This window comes from Vipera ursinii (assembly GCF_947247035.1).
Source record: "Vipera ursinii genome assembly, chromosome: 2".
In the NCBI taxonomy this organism is placed as follows: Eukaryota; Metazoa; Chordata; class Lepidosauria; order Squamata; family Viperidae; genus Vipera; species Vipera ursinii.
This window is the reverse complement of record NC_139513.1, coordinates 156,960,315-156,969,762: the sequence shown is the minus strand read 5'-3', so window position 1 is coordinate 156,969,762 and position 9,448 is coordinate 156,960,315.

Below are 9,448 nucleotides of genomic sequence, written 5' to 3'. Positions count from 1 at the left end.
TGGGGATTAAATTTTGATCTCGGCAGTTGCGTAGGAATGTGAGGTCACACAGAATGGAAGCTCTTCGTACTTCGAGTTTTTCGTAGGTCTTGGTTAGTTGGTAGATTTCCTCCCCGTAGAGGTAAGATATTTGTTTTCTGAGGTTTTCGCGGGTGCCTGTATGTGGATCCTTGGTTTTTCGGGTTTTTCCCCGCGTAGAACTAAAGGTGTAGGCGCAACGTTTCGACAGAATCCCATCCGTCATCATCAGGCTTTAGCTTCCTTCTTCTGGGAGAAGCATGTGGCTGTTTGTTCCTCTTTTTTAAACTGCCAGAGGGGGTGTGTTCTGTGGAGGTGTGCTCTGATTGCGTAGGGGACCAAGTGTGTTCTGATTGGGTGGGAGTGTGTTTTGAATGGTGGGTGTGTTCTGATTGGGTGGGGGGGTGTTCTGAGTGGATGGGCTGGTCTCAGCTGCCAGCTCCAGACCTGAGCTGGTGAGTTGCGCTGCTTTTGTTCGGCTTCGTGTTTGTGGTGGTGCCATGTTTTTATAGTGGGTGTCAGTTTGCTTATTGTGTGGTTTGGAGGGGTTTAAAGTGGCTGATGTTGCAGCTGTAGTTAGGTTTCTGTTTTGTGGTTGTGTGTCTTTATCGTTGTGGGTTCGGATTTGCTTTTTGAATAGTTGTGTGGTGGTGATGTCATGTGATGTTATCATGAGTTTGGGTCTGGTATCATTCTTGGTGGTTGGGCCTCGTCTGTCAATCAAGGCGGGTTTCCAAATGGCTGGTAGACGAGAGGTATCATCTCGTTTATTCATGCTGTGGGGGCGTTTTTCTATCTCAATGGCTTCTCTGATTATTCTGTTGTTAAAATGTTCAATTTTGGCGATAGTTTTGGTTTTTTTAAAATCAATTTCATGTCCTGTGGCTTCAAAGTGTTGGACCAGGGATGAAGTTTGTTCTCCCTTTCTGAGTGAGTTTTTGTGCTCTTCAATGCGTGCACTTATTCTTCTGTTGGTCTGTCCAATGTATGTGGTGGGGCAGGTGGTGCATGGGATTTCGTATACTCCTTGGTTTTCTAACCCAATTATGTCCTTGGGGTTTCTTAGGATGGTGGATATTTTTCTGTCTGTGTAGAATGCTGTTTTGATGTTGTGGTTTTGGAGGACCTTGCTGATTCTGTCTGTGGTCCCTTTTAAGTATGGGAGGAGGGCTTTGCCATTTTCTTGTTCTCTGTCTTGGGTTTTTGTGGGTGTCTCTCTTCAGATTAAGTTGGTAATCGTGTTTCTTTTGAATCCATTGGCTGTTAGTACATTAGTGAGAGTGTGTAGTTCGGTTTTTAGGTGTTGTTCGTCAGCTAGGTGTTTTGTTCTGGAGATGAGTGTCTTGTCTACGGAGTTGATCTGTGCTGGGTGGTGGTGTGAGAGTGCGTTCAGATAGCGGTTTGTGTGTGTTTTTTTATGGTAGATAGTGTGTCCTAGGGAGCCATTGGATTTCTTGTAGACTAAGACATCAAGGAAGGGGAGTTGATTGTTAGCTTCTGTTTCCATGGTGAATTGTATTTTGGGGTGTAGGCTATTGAGGTGTATGAGGAAGTCATCCAGTTTTTCTTTGCCGTGTGGCCAGATTACGAAGGTGTCATCTACGTATCTGAGCCAGAGTTATATATATATAACTCAAGGCTATCCACATATAGTCACAACTTATGACAGCTCATTATTTGTGTAAATTATTCAAATTGCTAATAAAGAATTTTAGGGAGGCTGAAATGATCATTTTGAACTTCTTATGTTCTCATCAGTCAGTCATACCCTTTTTATCTGAGATTCGAACCTGGGCTGATTATATATTAGGCAGTTGCTTTAACTTCCTGAGCCACAGGTTCTTTCTCTATTAGCTAGGAAGCAAGGGAGATATATGTGTTAAATATTTACACAAATAATGAGCTGTCATAAGTTGTGACTATATCCTGTGGATAGCCTTGAGTTAGGCCAAACAGGAAAGAAAGAGTTAATTAGCAAGGCATATTCAAAAGACTTGACAAATATTTAACCAGAACCAAAACCAGAAACTAGAGGGGCTACATTTGACTCCCATTCTTTGAAGAGAAAAACATTTTTTTAAAAAAATAATAATACAAATCTTCACAATTCTATCATTTATGTTAATGGGGAGAAAATAATCCAGGATCAGTTAATGAACATTCTGGCTTTGTGGGATTTGAAGGTGTTATGCACACTTCTTCCCACTCTTTACTTTTTTTTGGGGGGGGGGTTGGGGAGATAAATCTTTCAGCCTCACTCATTCTTATCTAGCTACATCACGAAGCCCTCTGGGACTTTTGGAAAATTAGCACTTGGAGATCATCTCCTCCTGGATCACAGTCCCTTAAATACATGTCACATATTTATAACTCTGCAGGAAATACCAGAATGTTCTTCTGTATAGAGATGTGGCGCAGTTAAAATGCTGTGTTGCAGGTTGACTCTGCCCACAGCCAGGAGTTCGATCCTGACTGGCTCAAGGTAGTCTCAATCTTCCATCCTTCCAAGGTGGGTAAGATGAGGACCCAGATTGTTGGGGGCAGTATGCTGACTCTGTAAACTTCTCAGAGAGGGCTGTAAAGCATTATAGAGTGGTATATGAATCTAACTGCTATTGCTATTGCTATTTATGAACAGTCTGAGTTTAGAATGAGGAATACCTTCCTCCTATATTATCTCCAGGTTTATAACTTCTACCACAGTTAGTTTGGGCATGAGAAATGAACTCTATAGCTGTTAAAGTTTGATCAGTGGAATGATGAATCTTATTGGAGGAAAAAAATAAGTAAAAACAATCTGGTTTCTGACAGGCCAAAAAAAATAAATGTCAGGACTTCACCTTTTATATTATTTCTAGAATAGAGCAGAACATCTCTTTTCTCCTGGAAAAGCTGAGATAGTGGACTTTCCAGGCTGAGACATCTTTTGCTTTCATCGTACAGAATAAGGTTAAGTGGACATTTCTCTCACCATACCTAATTTTCAATCAGTGGGTAGAGGAATTAAAACAGAGGAACTGGTGTTTATAGTGCAAAAGAGCATGGTAGTGAAGTTTTGCCATTGTACACAAACAACAATCGTGACCATAACCGTTGAGGATGTGAGTGAGAGGCACCATCACACAACGTGCCAATCACAAGGGGCAGTGAGGTAAAATGAGAACATTAGGAATTCTGTCTGTAAGTCCTCTTTATCTCTTACTCTGCCAACTCTTTATTTATGAGATTCAGGCATAAGATAATTTGTAATGGTTAAGGACTTGGGATTTGGAGTAATCATAATTAATCTTGCATAATTAATCTTGCAGAGGTTGTTATTCCTGGCATAGAATTAGGAAAGGCCTTCCATATCAGTTGCTAGAGGAAAGGTATAAATATAATAAATACAGGAATTAACAAAAAAAGAGAAGAATAGGCATATTTAATTGTAAAAGATCAGAAGAATACACACAGGGTTTTCAACCTAATCATGCCATTTTCCTCAATATTTTCTGAAAGTGTTTTTTTCAACCTGGCACCCTACAGTCTTCTTCCCCAGCCAGCAGGAATTGGAAGAGCTGTAGAAAATGGCAATTAATGTATTGTGAGGGTGCTAGGTTGGGAGGAGCTACTGTAAAATAAAACTGAAAAATACAAACCAATACAAGATGGGCTCCGGCACAAGTCCAAAAGCTTGGAAAACCTCAGGTCCCTGCGACCTACCTAGATTTGTTCCTGCAAAACTAATACAAAACTACTACAATTACTATGGTCTGCAGGTTTTCCAAGAGATTCTATTTTACATCCCTACTCATCCTTTAGGGAATATTTCTCCTATTCTCTGTGTAAGAAATCGGTGGGCTGGAAGCACCAGTTACTATTTTAGATCCAGCAATTTTATTTCTCTGTGTGTGTGTGTGCATGTGTGTGTGTGTATTGACAAAGCCATGTTTCTGATTCTTATTTCTTTTAATCACGGCAACAGTGCTTTTCTACATTTCCCTTCCAAAATGTATCATATAAACATTTAAATGAATTTTAATAAGGATATTTTTATGGATTTGGGGAATGTTGATATGCAGAGTAACTTATGAATAGAGGAAACAAAGCAAGCAGCATGAATTTTGAGATAATTGGAGACAACACCTAAAGCACACATAGGAGCTGGCAGCTCTGCTTAGAATCTGAAGGCAGAATACATGTTCATTTACACAAATAACAGAATAACAGAGTTGGAGGGGACTTTGAAGGTCTTCTAGTCCAACCCCATGCTTAAGCAGGACACCCTATATCTTTCCAGACAATTGCCTGTCCAGTCTCTTTTTTTAAAAGCCTCCAGTGATGCAGCACCCACAACTTCTGAAGGCAAATCATCCCACTGATTAATTGTCCTCACTGTTAGGAAATTTCTCCTTAGTCTTAGGTTGCTTTTCTCCTTGATTGTTTTTTGCCTTGCCTTCTGGTGCTTTGGAAAATAGGTGGATTCCTTTTCCTTGTGGCAGCCCCTCAAATATTGGAACACTGCCCTCATGTCACACCTAGTCCTTCTTTTCGCTAGACTAGGCAAATCCAATTCTTGCAATCATTCGTTATATGTTTAGCCTCCAGCCCTCTCATAACCTTTGTTGCTCTTTTCTGCATTCTTTCCAGAATCTGTACATCTTTTTTATAATATGGTGACCAAAATTGAATGCAGTTTTCTTCTCCCTCTCCCTCTCTCATCTGTCTGTCTATTCCATCCACCGTTAGGAGATTGGCTGTGGCATAATGATGTCTATCCTATACTTTTCAACATAGTTCATAATTCCCAGACCTTCAGTTTAGAAACAATTTGCTTGCTTGTTTTGGGCAGCACATCAAAGGCAACAACTGCTCTCATATGGAGTTATGTTCATAAAAGCCTAATTGTTCTTTCTGGGTGGAGGATGCAATTTGAAGAGGAGGCTCTTAAGACACTTGAGCTTAGTTCATTCCATCCCCTCCCCCGCTTGTTTTTCTAGCAGAAGCACTTCCGTTGGTGACTGCTGCAATTAACACCCACCTAGAATTGGTCTAGGAAAATAGAGCTTCCGAAGTGTCTTTGCAAGAATCTTCGCCAGGGTAGAAGTGGTCACTGGACTTTTGGCACAGAAAGTTACACGAAATGTGCTAAGCATCTCTTTGAAAGCTGAACCTCCTTGAGAGATGTTTGGAATTCTGGGGAAAAGGATGTTTAAAAAATGAAAAGTAATTATAGATAGTCCTTAGCTTACAACCGTTCATTTAGTGACCTTTCAAACTTACAACAGCACTGAAAAAAGTGGCTTATGACCATTTTTCACTGTTACAATCTTTGTAGCATCCTCACGATCAGGTGATCAAAATTCAGACGCTTGGCAACCGGTTCATACTTATGACCACTGCTAGGGCCCAAGGTCATGCGATCCCCTTCTGCAACCTTATGACAAACATAGTCAGTGGGGAAGCCAGATTCACTTAACAATGGGTTACTAACTTATCAGCTGCAGTGATGCACTTAACAACTGTGGCAAGAAAGGTCATAAAATGGGGCAAAACTCACTTAACAAATCTCTCACTTAACAATAGAAATTTTGGGCTCAGTTGTGGTCGTAAGTCGAGAACTACCTGTACCCTGAACCTTTTTTCACGAGATATTGGAAACATACACCAACCATTTCAGTAGATTGCCATGTCCTTTAGAAGTGTTTCTTACATTATTCTCCATGAGGATCCTATGAACTCTTATAAAAGAGATGTATTGGATTATATCTGTCAGCATTAAAAGGTGTGGCGCCAATAGACTGAATAAGCAAAACTTCCAAAAAGTGAGAGAAGAAAGAAGGAAAGAAAGGGGAAACTAAAAAATACATGGCAGAGAATCACATTATCTATGTTAGGCTATGAGTTTAAACTAGGATTGAGAAAATCTGTTGAGAAAACACCTCTTAAGTCATAGCATACGGACACTTGTTTAAAAAAATATGTTCCCCACTAAGATACCACAGCATCAGTTTGAAAACATCAGGAAAAATAACTGCTTAACACTGTCCCCAAAAGTCTTTTCGAATAATCAGTATAATTCCTTCATCCTTGCTTTCTGCCTTTACTAATAACCAGCGTGTTGCTCTTTCATGTCCATTGTCCTTTTTATATAGACTGATGAATGCATTGACAATATTTATTAATTGCAGAATGGAGAATGGAGAGAGAACAAAAGCATGGAGATTGGATTTATTTTTCTAGGATTCAACATTAATGGAACTTTGCAGATTATGATTTTTTTATTTTTTTTATTCTCATGTTCCTTATCACACTGTCAGAACACATGACTATTTTGACCATATATTTAATTGCTCCTGCTTTTTACACACCCATATATTTCTTCCTGGGCAACCTCTTTTTTATTGAGATCTGCCATACTCTGGTCATTGTGCCCCCATTGCTGGTCAACTTCTTGGTCAAGAATAGTGCAAGAATAGTCATGACAGCATGTGCTACACAAATGAATTTCTTCATTGCTTTTGGGGATGTGGAATTGTGTGCCCATATGCAATCCATTGTGCTGTATACCCCCTTCATGAACAGAAATGTCTTCATGCAGTATTGGGTCTTTTCAGTCTTCCATTTTCTGGCTCACATAACATTAATCACTTCTTCTGGGATATCCCACCAGTGCTTGATTTTGGTGTGTGTAGCCATACAAATACCAATGAAGTGGCTGGTTTTGTTGTCTGCCTGACAAAGTTGCTCATTCAATTCCTGTTTATCCTGGTTTCCTACATTTTTATTGGCAATTCTACCTTTAAGGTCAAGTGTTCTGAAGGCCAGAAAATGCCTTCTCTACCCGTGTTGCTTACCTGGTTATGATCATCCTCCATTTTCATCTACAACTGTCCAAAGGCCAACTACCCTCTAGAACACAGCAAAGTGATCTCTTTGGTCTATATTATAGACTCTATAATAATTTCATACCTGTGTTGTATCTTATAATTTACAGTCTCTGAAACAAGTGAGTCGAGGGAGCACTTAGGGGAACAGGGAAAAGGAAATTAATTTTCATGGAAAGACAGTAATTATACAGCTAGTTTTTCAAGAAGGAGCTGAGGAAACTGGTAGACAAGAAACAAATGGCTTTATATTTGTAATACTGGCATTTTACAGTAGGTTACCTGAACAAAAGAATTCTGAATAATGACAGTACAATGATTAGACTCAAAAGAACTAATATTCCATTTGTATTCATTCTCTGCAAATACAGTGCAGGTAATCCTCGAGTTACGACCATAATTGAGCCCAAAATTACGCTCATAAGTCATTGCGGTCATTACGTGGGTCACCACATGACTGGATCAAATTTTACAATATTTTTTGCTGTACTAGTTAAACGAGTCCCATGTTCGTTAAGTGAATCCATTTTACCCAATGACTATTTATAACCAGGAATTAAGGAGAAACAGTGAGGACAATTAACCAGTGAAATGGCTTGCCTTCAGAAGTTGTGGGTGCTTCATCATTGGAAGTCATTAAGAAGAGACTGGACAGTCACTTGTCTGGAATGGTATAGGGTCTCTTGCTTGAGCAGGGGGTTGGACTAGAAGACCTCCAAGATCCCTCTCAGCTCTATTCTGATTGATGTTTTTGCTGCAAACTAGAAGTAAACACCAGAAACCGATAAAAAATGTCAAAAAAATGCAGTCATGTGAGTGCAGGGCACTGCAGGTCACTTCAAACAGCTGTAAAGTTGATGATGGGATCACATGACCAGGAGTAATTGCGACTGTTGTAACTTTGAAATCAGGTTGTAAGTAGTTTTTGTAAGGATAGAGGCATACCTTTGGTTGCTAAGCAACCACTTGTAAGTCTAGGACTACCAGCATTAAAAAAGAGTCTACAGCCAATCTTATTTTTTTTGCACTAGAGTGGGTAACATGGTACCCTCCAGATTCTTTGATCTATAACTACCACATTATACTGCTGACTGGGAGAGAGTTTTTAGAGGACACTATGACTCCTCAGCTTTTGCACTTAACTTGTCTTATAAACCCCAAATTTGCTCTCAAATCTTGGAACTAAATTTGGAGGCTCGACCTCAGTTACATTTCTATATCCCACTGGTTCAACTTTCAGGCAACATTCTGAAATCAATATAATCTTTCCCACCTGTGTATCTTTCAGTAACTGCTTATGACTTCACCTGAAGGACTTTGAGAAACTCCAAACATTTTGTTCATTGCAAGGTAACCAAATCAGTTGGAAATATAATTTTTCTTGAAATGTCTATTAAAGCATTGCAGCATCTCATACAGGAAAGTGCTATAGTGATCCTGGAAAAAGGTTGAATATTTCTGAAGCAATGTCTACCATAGGATAAGATTTCATGCCACACGTAACTTGTATGGAATTCCTACAATGTTCATCCAGTTTAAGGTGCGAGTCACAATTAAATGTCTTCTTTTACTTAGATATGGCATCAAGTTCAAACCTGCTTGAAAGCAGCATGCTGAAATGTCTGGATATGTTTTTTTTGGTACGAAGGACATTTGTATATTCATGGATGATGATTGCAGCAGTCAATAACTTTAGGAAGACTATGAATGCTCTGTTCAATGGTGTGCACTTATCAGATCAAAGCAATTAGCAAAAAAACAACAACAAATCAAATTAATTTTTTTAAAGAAAGGCAGAATCCCTAAGTATGTTTACCAAAAATACTTCCCACTGGATTCAGTGGTTTTTATTTCAGAGTGATCATGGATGGGAATCTGTGCCCAAATTTCCAATCACCTAAACTTTTAATCTCTTGTAAGACTTTTAAAGACTGCTTCGACTTGCCCTCATCCTTTGCAAGTGGTCATGGAATACAGATATTTGCCAATGTGGCAATGAGCCCAATGCTTTCAAAAAGAAGGATGCACAAATATCCAAGCTATAGACTGATTGGTGTATCTCTGTCTGTCCAATCATCCTTCCATCGATCCATCAACCCATCATCTATTGTTTCCTTGCTATAGTCAAGGAAAGGCCTATATATCCTACAGTATTAACAGTGGAAATTTGTTAGGTGCTACTGTTACAGAGAGAGATAGGCACAGAAATAGTAAAATTGAAAGCATGATGGGGAAAGGGCAGATTTATTTAAGTACTGTAAATTAAAAGGAATCTAAGTACTAAAAGCAGGTAAACATCTACTACCTTGAGGATGAAGGTTCATTCTCCGGGTTTGTAAGTTGGGGCTTGGAGAATGAACCTTCACCCTCACCCTACACCCGAGCTACAGATGTTTGCCGCTACTGCAAATCTATTACCTTCTTCCACGGTGGCCAGCCCTCTGACCCCCATTAACTAAGAAGTTTTCAGACCGGCTGTGGTACCATTGGATCCATGAAAGAAGAATCTGTCTGGGTAAAAGTAGTTTTTGTTGCGGAATGTTTAGACTTAATTTTTGAGACTA